This window comes from Odocoileus virginianus, chromosome 23 (assembly GCF_023699985.2).
Source record: "Odocoileus virginianus isolate 20LAN1187 ecotype Illinois chromosome 23, Ovbor_1.2, whole genome shotgun sequence".
Classification (NCBI taxonomy): Eukaryota; Metazoa; Chordata; class Mammalia; order Artiodactyla; family Cervidae; genus Odocoileus; species Odocoileus virginianus.
Window position 1 is genome coordinate 24,202,156 of NC_069696.1, and position 16,286 is coordinate 24,218,441.

At 39.9% G+C, this 16,286-nt stretch overlaps 1 long non-coding RNA gene across 1 annotated transcript in view; it reads right to left on the reverse strand.

The window, feature by feature from the left end:
- Positions 1-15,946, reverse strand: part of LOC139030680 (uncharacterized) — a 107,800-nt gene extending 91,854 nt beyond the window's left edge. The window contains exon 1 of the long non-coding RNA XR_011483089.1: positions 15,879-15,946. This is a non-coding gene — a long non-coding RNA (uncharacterized lncRNA). The remainder of the gene's footprint in view (positions 1-15,878) is intronic.
- Positions 15,947-16,286: the final 340 nt, after the last annotated feature.

The window sequence follows — 16,286 nt, forward strand, 5'->3', positions numbered from 1 at the left end:
CAAATCTGGCTCTGCCACTTACTAGCCACATAACCTCGAGCTAGTTATTTAAGTTTTCTGTACCTCTTATCCTTTGTCTATAAAATAGGAGTGCTAATTATGCCTACCTTGTAGGGTCATTAAGAGAATTAAATGAGTTGATGTTTCCAAAGTGCTATGATCAATGACTGTCAAATAATAAGAGCCAAATGAATACTTGTTAAATATATTAAATTGGTATCTTTAGGTTAATTAATGAACTTTCTAATGAAGGGTTAGCATAAGGGTTAGGACTTGCTTACAGCCTTGGAACACAGAGTGATTCCCTCTATAACAAAGGGCAGGTATGATTCACTACTCAAGAAAAAGTTTTTGGATTAAACTCGGTGTCCAATTCCTATAATACAACCCACTGCATGTGCAAGTGTCATCTGGCCTTCTTCAAGCCACCCTATGGGAACTAGATTTGGGGAACAGATAAAGAAACAGTAACACTCTAATTACTGTTATTGCTATGAGTAATAAACTATCCTTCACCTCTGACCCAAGACTCTTGTGTCTTCTACCAGCATCCATGAAACTGTAGCTGGCAACTCAATAACTTACAAATAGAGTAAAATCTTAGCTTTTCACCGTTCTGAAAAATATTAAGGATGTATTTTCAGCAAACTTATGCCAATAAACTTAGATGAAATCAACAAATTTCTTGAAAGACACAACTTAGCAGACCTCTTCATGACACTGGGGAAGGCAAATTTTTATTAGGCAGGACACTGACAATACCACCTATAAGAGGACAATAATTAAATAAGACTGGAACAAATCTAAAGCTTTTGCTCTTTCAAAAATATTGAGAAAATGAAAAGGTAAGTCACAGGCTGGGAGAAAATATTCATAATTGATATGTCTTACAAACCACTTGTACCCACAATATATAAAGAACTCTTCCAACTATTTGAAGTCAAATAACTTAGTTTTTAACAGGCCAAATATTTAAACAGGAATTTCTCAAAACAAGATAAATGGTCAAGAAGCACATAAAGATATTCCCTACATCATTAGACAGCAGGGAAATGAGAAGCAAAACTATAAAGAGATATCACACATACTCACTACATGATGGTGAACATTTAAAAGACTGGCAATACCAAGTGTTGACAAGGATGTAAAACAACTACAACTCTGATATATTGTTGGTGGGAATGTGAAATGCTGTAACCACTTTGAAAGGAGTTTGGTAGTTTCTCAAGTTAAATGTATATTGATCATATGACCCAGCATTTCTACTCAAAGATTTTATTTCCCCAAAAGAAAGATATATGTGAACACAAAAACTTCAACAAAAATTTTCATAGCAACCATGTTCAAAATAGTCAAAAATGGAAACCAAAGCCTATCAACTGATGAATGGGCAAAGAAACTGTGGCATGTGGTATAATGGAATGTTGTTGTTTAGTCATAGTGAGTCCATGGACTATAGCCCACCAGGCTCCTCTGTCCATGGGATTTCCCAGATAAGAATACTGGAGTGAGTTACCATTTCTTTCTCCAGGGTATCTTCCCGACCCAAGGATCAAACCCATGCCTCCTGCGATGGCAGGTGGATTCTTTACCACTGAGCCACCAGTGAAGCCCATAATGGAATGTTACTCAGCATTAAAAGAAAAGAACTAATGCACATACAACATGAATGAATCTTAAAATCATTATGCTGAGCAAAAAAAGCCAAAAACCAAAGTGAATATACAGTATGCTTCCATTTACATGCTGTTCTAGAAAAAGCAAAACTAACCAACAGTGATAGAAATCAGACCTGAGACTGGAGATGGAGAACTGGCTGCTAAGCAGCATGAAAAAAGTATCTGGATTATGAAAATATTTTATATCTTCTCTGGAGTGATGATTATAGAGAATATATGCATACACATGTTGAAGCTCATCAAATTGTACTGTTAAAAATCTGTGCACTTTATTTTATATAAATTAGACCTGAAGTGATTTTTTTAATCATGACCACTTTCACTATTATAAAAGATTCAGTGGGTTTCAACCTCACTGAAACTTTGTCTAGAAGATATGAATGATACTATCTACTGTACTGGCAAGAAAATTATATTAAATAATTCATACAGACCATTTAGCACAATGCCCAGATCAAAGTAATAATAATAATGTACCCTAAATAACTGCTGAGAAGGTTAAGAGTAGTATCGATGGTATTATCCATTAAGTTTCCCTGGGGAGGTGATTTCTGAGAAAACCATTAAAGAAAGACATGAGTTATTGGGGAGAACATTCCATACGGAAAAATGTCAAACAAAAGCACTGAGGTAAAATTACCAAGATGAATATAGTAATGGGCAACCATCAGGTATAGTATGCTGGGTTAGACAGGTGATACCTATTCATAATGAAAATTGAGAAAGAAGCTATGGAGGAAGAGAGAGTGAGACGTAATAAGTCCAGAAAAGAGATGTAAAAACTAGACTAGGAAATAACAGGACACATTAGACCAACTAGAGAAATAATACAGAGATTTAGTGTTGCAAGTAGGCAATTCTGAAAACTATACATGAAGTGGATAGAAGTAGCGCATGACTTGAGATAAACAAGTGAGGTAGAAACCTATCACCTTGACATGCAAGAGGCAACAAGGTTTAGGCTAAAAGAAAGATAAGAACATGCAAGAAGTATTGTGGATCAGAAACTGACTCCAATTAGATGCAAAAAAACACAAAAAAGAGTTGCACATAACTTCAAAGTCTTAAATTGGAAAAACGGGTTATTCTTTACTACTAACACCCAAGTGCACAATATGTGAAGAAGGAGAACAGAAAGGAAAACTAAGAAGAGAAAGTTAGTATTTTAAAGGGAAAATAGGAGAGGGTTAGAGATGGTGATGGTCCCTAGTGCTTGAATTAGTTTGCTAAAGCTGCCATAAGTATCAGAAAATGGGGGGCTTAGGACAACACAGAAGCTTCGTCTCACGGATATGAAGGCTACCAGTTTGAATTCAAAGTGTCCACAGGGTTGGTTCCGTGCAGGCTGTAAGCGACCATCTGTTCCATGCCTCTGTCTCAGCTTCTATGGTTTACCAGCAAACTTCAGTGTCCCTTTTGGCTCCTGCTGCATCATGCCACTCTCTGCCTTTATCTTCATACAGTGTTCTCCCTCTGTGCAGGCCCTATGTCCACATTCCCCATTTTCATAAGAAAACCAGTCAAGTGAGAGTAGGGGTTCACCCTTTGACCTCATCCAAACTAATTATCTTGGTAATGACCCTGCTTCCAAATAAGGTCATTTTCTGAGATACTAGGGGCTAAGACTTGACACGTGAATCTGGGCGTGCCACATAATTCAACTCATAACAGTGCCGGTCACCAAATACTTCCAGCCATCTCCCTTCTGAGCTCATGTAGAATTGTATTTCTTCAGCCTCTTTGAAGTTATGTGGCCATATGCTGTGCTTTGGCCAATAAAATGTGAATGAAAGTGATGTGTACCATTTCCAGATGAAGTTTTAAAGGCCAGTGTGGGATTCAGGGCATTCTCTCCCCTCTGCTCAGGTCATGTCTAGGTACATGTCAAGACCAATCCCCCATCAGTCAGTGTCACTGAAGAACTGTGACAAGCAGAGCCTCCCTTCTGACTGGCATTGGGAATGCAGCAAGAACAAGAAATAAGCTTTTGTCCTTGGGAGAAAGCTCTTTACAACCTAGAGGGGCGGGGTGAGAGGGAGGTTCAAGAGCAAGGCAACATATGTATATTTATGGCTGATTCACTTTGTTGTAAACAACATGGTAAAGCAATTATCCTCCAATTAAAAATAAATTTTTTAAAAGGCAAAAAAAAAAAAAGGAAGCTTTGTTGCACTGAGTTCATTAAATGTGGGGCTTGTCTGTTATTCCTGCTAGAAACCCAGATTATCCTGACCAACACAGAGATGACTGTACTTTTTCTCAGAAGAGTAGTGATCAGAAAAATAAGTACCTATGAGTCAGCCATCACTTCACAGTTTTAAGAAAAAAAGGCTAAAAGCAAATGAGACCAAGAATCTTACTCCTACGACTCTGCATTGAACAGAAAGTGAGCAGATGATTTCTTTGGTGGCCTCCAGTGAACCATGCCTCCTTGGGTAGACCCGGCATAGACCGCTTCAACCCTGACTTTGGGATTCACTATTTGACTGGCTTTGGCCAACAGTACACTAACAGGCGGCTTCCAGGTGGCTTAATGTTAAAAAATCCACCTGCCAATGCAGAAGACACAAGAGCGTGGGTTTAATCACTGGGTTGGGAAGATCCCTGGAGTAGAAAATGGCAACCCACTCCCAGTATTCTTGCCTGGGAAATCCCATGGACAGAGGCGCCTGCAGGCTACAGTCCACGGGGTCGCAAAGAGTTGGATATGACTGAGCACACACGCACACTAATGGGCATGATGAAAACAGATGTTTGCACATGGAGTCTGTCCACTTGGAGTGCCTGCCCTCAGGAGACTCTCTCTCATAAACCAGTGACCATGTGGTGAGAAGCCCAACCTAGCCTTGTGGAGAGACCATATGGAGGGCCATCAAGACCTTGGCTGATAGCTCCAAGTGAGTTCCTAGCAAGTATCAATTTGCCAGCATACAGATGAGAATTCTTGGAATTGGATCTTTCAGCCATAATGAAGTTGCCAGAACTGATGTCATGTGAAGCAGAAAGGAACTGTCCCATCAGGTCCTATTCAAATTTCAGAGTTATAAGTAAACAAAATGACTCTTATTTTTTAAGACACTAAGGGTTTGGGGTGATAGTTGAAACAATAAATGCTTTTGAATGGGAGGTAATTGAAAAATTAAAAGTAAGAAATTATTTTGTGTATTAGTAATTTCCATGTTCTTTAGTAAAAAAAAAAAAAAAAAAAAAAACTTTAGCATTACAGAGCCAAGATCATAAGCTCTGAAACAGGCCACATTTGTGTTAAAACTCTGACTCTAACATTTACTAGATAGCTGATCACAGACCAAAAAACCAATCTGTGAACTTAAGTTTCTTCTTTCACACAGCAAGCATTGAAAGAACTACCTCCCAAGTTTATTGTGAAGACTAGAGACAACTATTACACATAAAGTACCTGGAAACAAAGTCTGCACTCAACAAATGGTAATACTGTTGCTATCATTTTGTGTAATTAGTAATCATTCAACTGTTTTTGGAGCATCAGCTATGTGACAAGCATATGATGGATGGCAAGGATATAAAAATAAGCATATCCGTACTCTGTGCTTTCTGAGATCTTATAGTCTAGTAACTGCATTAAGTTCATCAGAGGAAAGCTACAGGTTTGGCGAAAGTAAAAGTGTTAGTTGCTCAGTCATGTTTGACTCTTTGCAATCCCATGGACTGTAGCCCGCCAGGCTCCTCTGTCCATGGGATTCTCCAGGCAAGAATACTGGAGTGGGTTGCCATTCCCTTCTCCAGGGGATCTTCTCCACCCAGAGAGAGAACCTGGGTCTCCCGAATTGCAGGCAGATTCTTTACCATCTGAGCCACAAGTAAAGCCCACAAGTTTAATATGCAGGTCTATCATGGAAACCTTATTGAAATGCATGGTCTGGGAGAGTTTCTCTGATAAACATTTAAAGTGAGTCCAAAAAAGATAATAAGGGGGTATTAGGCAGGTGAAGAATGCGCAACAGATTGTTATGGATAGAGGAAAAGCAGTAAGAGACTGAAGGAGGAGAAGACGTGTACATTCTTAGAGCTGAAAGAAGGCTGCTGTGGTCTAATCAGCAAGCAGGTGGGGCATATCATAAGAGACTAAGATATATGCCTTTTTCATAATAGCTAGCATAGAACGCCTATCCTGAGAGGCTAGGCGTACATACGTTACTATGGCCATGGTGTTACCAATTGCCAACAATGTGCAAATACTACCTAGGAAATAGAAATTAATGACCTATGAAGCAAATAATTTCCAAAATGTGGTCTACAGGTTCGTGCCATGCCGTGAATAATAAATTTTAGTACCTGGAGATGCAAAAGCAAGAAAAACAGGACAATGTAGAGAACTGTTAATAAATTCATTCAATTTTGAATTTTATAATTGTGTCCTTATTAGTTTTTTGTGAAATAATAGTAATGATAGTCAGTTTTATTATCAATGTCTTTACCTAGAAAAATCAAAAGGGAGCAACTCTATTGCACCCCCAAAACTACCTTCATCTGACTTTGGGGTATCTTCTTGTGTTCTGTGAAATATACAAGTGTAGGAACAACTGACTCAAAAGGTAATAGTATCTAGATTGCTTTCTACCTTAAACAATTGACTATTTTGTAAGAGGCAATAGTATAGAACAACCAGAAGTAGAGCCTCCTGCATCCTCAAGCAGAAACTCATGAATCTTTATTTGAAATTTTTGCTTATTAAAAAAAAAGGTAATACATCAGGTTCTGAAAATTCATATTCACATTCACACACATATAATATTCTTTATGTAGAAAATGCATTGAGGAAACAGCACTGTAATTTTTCCATGAAATATAAATGCCAAACTCATACATAATTTATATAACATAAAACCAACAGACCATGTAGGTTTGGTGTTTAATTATGATCCCTTGGTTCTTCCTGATGAGCACCATTAATCAGTCCAATCAGTGTCTGAAATGTCGTATTCCTGTCTACAAATAAACACCTAACTGGAGGTATTAAAATATTTAATTGAAATGCACTTTTGTACAAAGAACTTCTCAGCCTAAGTGTAATAACTGGAATTTAAAAGCAAATAACCAAATGACTGACAAAACAATAATGATTTTTTTCTGGGATTTTTCAAGATATATGAGAAAGTATAATTTTAAGCATCTTGACCTTTTGCTCAAGTAAAACTTCCTCCTGTTTAATTAGTTCATGATTCCTTTTTAAAGACAACCTCTAAAGTTGCTACTTTAATATCAATAAACCTAGAAGGGACCTTCATGCTTTAATGTAATTGTGTATTAGAATATTCAACCTGCTAGATATCCAAAAGCTAGAACAATCTCTCGATGACTGCACACTAACTCCCCAAGAACCCCTCCATGTTTTCAAAGAGAAATAAAGTCGACTGATAAGACAGGCTAAGCACTGAGGCTTAACATTCTTTTTTTCCTTTACAAATCTCATTCTACAGCGGCTCTATCGCATTGCCATAACAACACAAAACTATGGAACATTCTCAAATAGCTTGCAGGGGCATTTTCTCCATGGAGGCAACAAACATTTATAAAGTAAACATTACCATTTGTTTCCTCAAAAGTAGACTGAAAACTTGATTTCGGCTCTGCTCCTATCACCCTAGACACAGCCTTGTCATTTGTTACGATCTCCATGGTCTCCTCTCTAGTAGCAGAACAAGCTCAATCAGAGGCTTACTCCAGTCTCGCCCATCACGTTCCTCACGGCAGAGCCAACTCCCATCAGTCACTGCTCACTCTCAATTATCTCTGCCCTGTAATCCCTCTGGACAGGAAACTTCAATATTGTGCTGGATTCCAGTCTTCCTTACAAATATCATCTGGTAATTTCATCCATAAATACGCTTCAAATGCCAGTCGTTTATAAATTCAAAACAAAGCACCACTACTACTATTGTTCCCTGTTTCCTAATAGTTCTGTTCACTTTATATCCTTACTGAACATTTGCAGGATAAATGGATAGACATCAATATAGCACAGTGGTTCACAGCATGATCTTTAAGTTTGAATTAAGCCAGAGTCCTAGCTTCATGATCTATTAGCTGTCAAACTCTGGACAAGCTATGTAGACTCTCTAAACCTTGGGTTCTTCATCCATAAACCAGAGACGTTAGTACCTATCTTAAAATGTTTCTTGTAGGATCATGGCAGGACAGCTATCTAACACAAAAGAAGAGTCTAAGAGATGTTTGTTTTTGTAATCACTGTTCATTTCATTCATTCATCAACTATTTTCTGAGAACTTACTATGTTCCTGGCACCCTCCAAAGGTTGAATAATGAGTGGTGAATAAAAGAGACATGGTCTTTGTACCCTATGCAGCTTACACCTTCACTGGAGAGACGCACAATAAACAAATCAGTATCTACTTATTCAATACAAACAACAAAGGCCTGAGAGGAAAACAGGTGCTGTAACAGAGGACACCAGAGAAAGAGAGAGGCGGTAATCAGGAAGGGCGTCCTGGGTAACGTTATCGTTAAACTGTGACATGCAAGATGAGGAAAACACCCAGTGAAGAGTAGGAGAAGGCAGAAGATAGAGGCTGAGTGGGAAAGCACTATTAAGTAGACTGTGGGTCTCAAGCATGTTTATTAAGAAGTGCTGATCAGACTGAAAGATTTTCAGAAGCCAGAAAATGAAGAATCCTGTAGGACATGAGAAGAAACTTGGCTTTTACTCTAAGTTCAATGGGAAACATTGAGAAGGGTTGGGTTTTTTTAACTTAATACAGAAAGTTTAATTTTATTTTTATTATTTATGTGGCTGCACTGGATCTTAGTTGTAGCACGTGAAATCTTCATTGGGTCACTCAGGATAGTTTGTTGCAGCACACGGACTCTCTAGCTGCTGCCCATGGGCTCGGTAGTTGTGGCGAGCAGGCTTAGTTGCTCTGTGGCACGTGGGATCTTAGTTCCCTGACCAGGGATCGAAACTGCGTCCCCTGCATTGCAAGACAGATTTTTAACCACAGGGTTTTCTGCATGGCTAAGCTGTAAGAAATCCGCCTGCCAATGCAGGAGACACAGGTTCAATCTCTGGCAACCCACTCCAGTATTCTTGCCTGGGAAATCCAGGAGAGAGAGAAGCCTGGCGGGCTACAGTTCATAGGGTTGCAAAGAGTTGGACACGACTTGGCAACTGAACAACCACTGACAAGTTTTTTTGTTTTGTTTTTTTTTCACTGACAAGTTTTAAGGAGGAGAGTGGCATGATCTGATTTCTGTTTTTAGGAAATTACTCTGGTTATCATGTGAACATTTGGGAAAATGCAAAAGAAGTGGATAGGGACAAGTTAGGAAGCTGCTGGAATAGTCCAGGAAGGAGATGATGGTGATTTAGGCTTAGGTGCCTAAGGTGCCAAGGTGCCAGTAAAATCAAATCTCACCATGATATTGAGTGGAGGAGGGAAGTGTTATGGTTGACTTTAATTTCTTCTTGTTTGTTTTAGTCCTATAACTATCACCAGCCAGCCTTTAGGCTCCCAAAAGAAGGGGCTGCAGAATAATAATTTTAGATGTTCACATTATGTATTTTCTTGTAATTATTCGGTTATTCTCTAGCAATCTTGTCAAAAGACTACTCAACACATTTCCCCATTTATATCAGTACTCCCCAAATCCTGCAGTAAGACTGAGGGAAGAGTAAAAATGCTTCATCATCAGGAAAACTTTACAGCACCAAGCTCAGATGCTGGTAATCTGTGAAGCCTTGTTTTCATATCATCTAATGCAAGAAAAATTACTGAGCCTCCCCTATATGAAATTTGTTTTTTGCTTTACCTGGAAGCCTTAAGGATTCTCTACATGATTTAATTTGCTTCAGATTTATACATGCCTACTTTTATTCCCTTGTAAACAACACCAACAGATGGTATGGAATATTTGGTTGCAGAATAATTAAGCCTGAATTTGGTGAGAACTCAAAGATTAAAGTTATTCTTAGCAAAACAAGCAATCCACTGCCAGGACTATAAAGCATTTAATGATTTATATCAAAAGAACACCTAAGGAAGCACCCCAAGTGATTTGCAGATCTGAGTTTAAAACCATATACACCTGAAATAAGAACCCATGTACTTTCACCCACAAACACTATCTCAACACCATAAAAGAGGGGAGTGACTTCATCTTTCTGCCTGTCAGGGATTCGATTCTGAAACTAATCTCAATCACCATTTGATGTATATTCCATCAAAATGCAGGCCGACAAGTTATGTAACATGTTCTGGCTATTTAAATAATCTAATGGGATTTTTAACTGTGGTGATGCTTTTGAACTGTGGTGTTGGAGAAGACTCTTGAGTCCCTTGGACTGCAAGGAGATCCACCCAGTCCATCCTAAAGGAAATCAGTCCTGAATATTCATTGGAAGGACTGATGCTAAAGCTGAAACTCCAATACTTTAGCCACCTGATGCAAAGAACTGACTCATCTGAAAAGACCCTGATGCTGGGAAAGATTGAAGACAGGAGGAGAAGGGGATGACAGAGGACAAGATGGTTGGATGGTATCACCGACTCAATGGACATGAGTTTGAGTAAACTCCGGGAGTTGGCAATGGACAGGAAGACCTGGTGTGCTGCAGTCCATGGGGTCATGAAGAGTCGGACATGACTGAGTGACTGAACTGAACTGAACTGAATGAGATTTTTCTCAACAAGTGGGAGCAAGGCAATTCTACTCCTCCTATGTCCAGAAAACAGTGAACAGAAGGATGTGCTCTGTGTGTGCTCAGTCACATCCAACTTTTTGCTGCACAATGGAGCCCACCAGGCTCCTCTGTCCTTGGAATTTTCCAGGCAAGAATACTAGAGTGGGTTGCCATTTCCTTCTCTGGGGATCTTTCTAACCCAGGGTTCAAACCCTCATCTCTTGCATCTCCTGCATTGGCAGGTGGATTCTTTACTATTGGCAGCATCTGGGAAGCCCTTAATAGGAGGATACTTGAGAAAATATCACAAGATCATTTCACTGTCCCATAGCTCAGCAGGTTGCAGTTTGGAACAACCAAAGAGATAATTCATCCTATCTGTTACAGTCCCAGAATTATCTTTTTAAAAAAAAATTTTATATCTAAAATCAGAAAACTGAGTCTTAAAGTAATTCAACCCAGATTAGGCAATTTTGATAGCAGAGAAAATAAAAACACTGAAGAAAGCACAGCGTGTTGTCTGGAAAGATGAGATGTGGGTATGGAACCAGACTAAGGGAAGCAACACAGAATGATGAAGCATTTGAAAAGAAGACAGAATGGGAGAATTCCAGAATTCCAAAGAAAAGTTTTATCTAATAATTAAAATGGCATCCACCAGTCATCTAGCACATGCCAAGGGCCAGGCACTGAACAAGACACTTCATGAATCTTATCTCTAAGTCTTGCAGTGATGCTACAAAGCAGGTCTCCCATTTCTTGATAAGGAATCAAATCTTCAGAAGGTTATATATCAGGCTTAACATTCCTATAAGGGTTTCCCTGGTGCCTCAAACAGTAAAGAATCCCTGGGTTGGAAAGATCCCCCGGAGAAGGGAATGGCTACCCACTCCAGTATTCTTGCCTGGAGAATTTTTCATTTAATATATTTAAATATTTTTTAAATCCCAGAGAGTTAAGGGACTAACTTAACTAAGGAACTAACACTTTCACTTTACTTAACAATCCTGCCGTGCCAGGATTTGATATTACATCTATCCCTCTCGCTGCCTGATAGGGTTGTTCAACCTACGCAGCTAAATACAATGGCCCGGTTAAAGCCCAACTCTTTCCGCAAAAAGTTTAAGTTTTTCTTAATAAGTTTATTTATTTATTTTTGGCTGTGCTGGGTCTTCGGTGCTGTGAAGGCTTTCATCTACTACGGTGACTGGGGCTACTCTCCACTGCAGTGCTCAGGCTGCCTGTGGTGGCTTCGCTTGCGGTGGAACACACGCTGTAGGGCACACCACCTTCAGCACAGTTCCCTGGCTCTAGAGCACACGCTCAGTTGCTCCATGGCATATGGGATCTTCCTGGATCAGGGATCGAACCTGTGTCTCCTACACCGGCAGGTGGACTCTTTATCACTGAGCCACCAGGGAAGACTTTGATTAAGTTTTAAACACTGAGCCCTAAGCTCAAAGCTGAAGTCCTAAGGTGAATTTGAGAAGAAGCAAGTGTTTTCATGGAAGGAAAACCATACTGACACATTTTCAGAAATACGGCAGAGTAGTTCAGGGAAACCTTGACAGAGAGACCAAGGTGACTCCCTGGAATTTCAAAAATATTTAAATATATTTATTTTTAAAAATATTTTAAAATATAGATTTAAATATATATATTCTAGATTCTGGGTGATATCTTTTTAAATTTTTTATTTACTTATTTATTGTGGCTGTGCTGGGTCTTCATTGCTGTTCAGACTTTTCTCTGCGGTGAATGGGGGGCTACTACGTAGTTGCAGTGCATGGGTTTCTCCCTGCTGCAGCTTCTCTTGTTGTGGAGCACGGGCTCGAGAAAACACAGGCTTCAATAGTTGTGGCACATGGGCTCGGCAGTTGTGGTTCCGGGGCTATAGAGGACAGGCTCAATAGTTATGGCTCAGGCGCAAGGGTTTAGTTGCTTTGCTGCATGTGGGATCTTCCTGGATCAGGGACTGAACCCGTATCTCCTGCACTGTCAAAGAGATTCTTCACCGCTGAGCCACGAGGGAAGCCTTGGGTGATCTATTCTGAGCAAAAAGACCAGACAGAGAGAAGAGAAGAGGCTGCAGAACTACACGTGGCGGCTGGCTTTATGAAGAGTGTGTCAGATGCTGTCAATGGTCCTCTTAATATCCATCACCCACTTCTTTCTTTTAGGGACAGAACCCCATAGTTTTAGGGGTTTCCTTGTTGACCCAGACAGTAAAGAATGCAATACAGGAGACCCAGGTTCAAAACCTGGGTTGGGCAGATCCCCTGGAGAATGGAATGCCTACACACTCCAGTATTCATGTCTGTACAATCCCATGGACAGAGAAGCCTGGTGGGTTACAGTCCATGGGGTCACAGTCAGCCATGACTGACACTCAAACCCAAACTCCCCCTAGTTTTAGCTAGGTTTGGCTGATCGGCTAGATACTTTCCCAGCCTCCGTGACAGCTAGCTTTCGAACAGTGGGATTTTCAGCTGAATTTTCAGTTGACATCTGTTGAATTAAAAACAAATCGGCATTTTAGTCAAAAGGATTACTGCGAAAGTGCTGTGGAGGGATGACCGCAATGGGAGGAAAGAGAACTACTACAACAGGGAGAGCATTCTGACTGCATGAACTGCACATGGTAGGCAAAACAGGTTTCTTCCACCAAGAGGAGGAAATCCAGGCTAAAAAGAAGCAGGCATAGGACAGTGGACGAAAGGGTGGCAAAGTCAGACAGTAGATCAAAGAATGTTTCACTCTGAGTCCAATCTGTTTTTGGGGAGACATTTAAGGAGGGATTGTGCCCGAGTTCAGGGGGAAGGCAGATCAAATTTCAAAGGGCACAAGGGAAGGAGAAAATCTTAACCAAAGGTTGGTTAATAAATATTTTGTTCCCAGTGATCTCCAGTGGAGACAAAACAGTTCAGTTAATCAGTTAGGAAGCAAAGAATGGGAATGTGGAGAGTCAGTGTCTGGTCTTGTAATACACAAACAAGAGGGGCCTCCTTGAGTTCTTACCTAAACCATGGGTGAGGGGGGTTCTTTGCAGTAAGAACAGAACAGAAGTTTCTCAGAACAGAAAGAGAAGCAGGGATTTCTTTAACCATCACTGGTTTCCAGAGTCCCAGGGCTCTGGTAAAGTTTGGCATGGTCACCATCTTAAGAGGAATCTGTACTTCCTCTTTGGCCCGTTAAGGGTTGGAGCCTCGATGTGGTGGTCGTGAGTCACCCTCAGGGTATAACCTGAGATGGGAGGAACCTGGGTGCCTGCGTGTTTTGTGGAACAAAGCTGTCAACTTGCCCTGGTCGGCTCACCTACTTTTAGACTATTAGGAAAGAGAGAAATAAGCTTCCTTCTAGTTTGCCATGTTTTATTTTCAAGTCTCCTACTTAGAGCCACTACACCAGTGCTCTCATGAATAAAAACTACCTCCTGAAAACAAGAAATGTTTGTGGTTTTGATATCACAGTCACCCTGTAAGCATCATCTTCAAATATGAGAGTTAATATTAAACACAGAGCTCCCTTGCCAGTATTCATATTCTCATTAATCTATGAACACCGAAAGCATCAAATGCTCAATTTTACTCTTCTTTTTCTATGTCATACAGGAAAAGAATTCTGTTTCAGTTCCTGAAATGAACAAAAAACTTTCCAGTCACCTAGCAATGGAACATTACAAAAGACACACTTATTTTGGACTAAATAATATATGTCAATATATGAGGTTTTGTGGTATTGCTGGGGCTTTTTGAAAGCAGCTTAAAATGACATAATGTTCTACCATTTGATTCAAACAGCCTTTAAGTCAATAATACACTCCTTTATTGGAAATGTGGACATGCTAAGATACGGAAGTTTGACCAAGAGTGTTTAAAAGAACATACTAATCACAATCAACCACGTACTACTCTATGTCAGACATAGTAAGGTACCTGTTAAAGGTTGTTTCCAAAGGGAGCAGACATGTGATATGCTTTGCTAACCGAACAATTACATGTATGCCTGCTGTTAATGGAACAGCTCCTCAAATTCCAAAGGTCTTTCCTTTCTTATTTAAATTTCTCAAACAGGCCTAATAACATAAATAAGAGTTATTGATTAGTCTAGGTTCCTCTAGTTAAAAAACAGTCCAATATCAAAACTTGCCTAACAAACAAGGCTGTTTGTTCAACTTAATCTAAATAAAGAATTGGTTAAGTTAAGAGTAATCATTGCAGGCTCTTTGATTCACTGGATCATTGAATTCACTGTCTCAGTTGAGTTCTTAATGATTTTCAAATACATTTTGGAGAAGTTACCTATCCCAGCGAAAAATGAGCCTTTATGGTTTTAATTCCCTGCATCTCCTCTGTATTTTATGTGCAACCTTAATACGTTGTGAAATTATTCCAAATCTTTACTGTCCATTCTTCCCTTTTTAAAAATGTCCAAGAAGAGACATGAGACAAACAGCCAAATTTATGTCATCATTTTTCACCTAAGTACTCAGAGTTTCAAAAGCATTCTTTCCTCTCCCAAATCACCTCTTCCCCTAGTGGCTTCTGAAAAGTTCTACTTAAATGCATAAGCTCCCCACTGGGGACATTATCAATTAAGAACTTCTCTCTGCTCCAGGCCTTTAACTTTGAAGTAATTCAACAATCTTTTACATATTAAAAACAATCTCACTTCCAGAAGCCTTGGTGTTTCTCGCTATTGCAAGAAAAGGGAAAAGGTCATCTTTTTTGTATAGTGGTACCAACAAAGGAGAAGAGCACTACGCCCTAAAGAATTCACTGCAACTTTTTTCTTTTTCATTTAAGCTTAAAACCTTACCTATCATCACAAGGCAAAACAGAAATGTATCTGTCATTAGACTAAATTTGCTGATAAATAAGTACTCTTCCACTTTTTAAAATCCTTTACAAAGAAGATTAACAAAAGCAGTTCCTACAAGGTAATTATTATACTGATACATGTTTTTACTTTTTAAAACAAATCGATTTCCCATGTTCTTTCTTTGAGGGGCTAATGCTAAAGCCCACAAGAAGAAATCTTGTGAAAATGAGGACATAACCTGAGTTAGACATATTCCAACGTTTTTCTCAGATGCTCCAGGTCCTGTCTTAAATACTGTGGATTCAGTATGTAATAAGAAACGCAATTGAGTCCGGACAGTTGGAAGTTCCTCTGTCTGTGTTGTTCAGAAAATAATAATTTTGTAGGTCTACGTGACAAAACTGTACAGTTGTTCGGCTATTGTTAACAGCATTCTCTCCAGCACTTGTTTAACAGAGCATGACACAGTAGATACTCAACGAACAATTACTGAATTGAAAGGATATATATATATATAAGCTTGCATATATTCCTTGGTTTAAAATACCTGCTCTTTTAAACAACTGATTCTCAAAAAAAGTGGAAACAAAATTGACTTTTAAATTACTGACTTCCTACAAAGGAGTGTTTCTACCCACAAAAGACTTCAATGGGATCTGAACACTTCTAATTAGCTGCAACCACTGGACAAGTTCTCTTACCTCAGAGTTCACTGTCTTCCTGGATGCTCAGCAGGGCCGCAGCCAGCCCTCGCGATAATTTCCGGTCGGGGCGTCTCCCGGCACAGCCGCTTGGGGGCGTGGCCTGCAGGGGGCGGGGCTGGCAGAAGTGGGCCGGCAGAGGTGGGCTGGCCGGGGCGGAGCTTGTGTGTGTGTGCGTGCTCTGGCCTGCAGTCTCTTTGTGATCTGGGGACTGTAGCCTGTCAGTCTCCTCTATCCATGGGATTCTCCAGGTAAGAATACTAGAGTGGTTTGCCATCGCCTCCTCCAGGGGATCTTCCTGACCCAGGGAGAGAACCGGCGTCTTTAGCGTCCGCGGATTCTTTAAAACTAGAGCCAGCAGGGAAGGTGGGGTTGGAGCTTGCCTGGTGGAATTGATAGCGCTAAGGC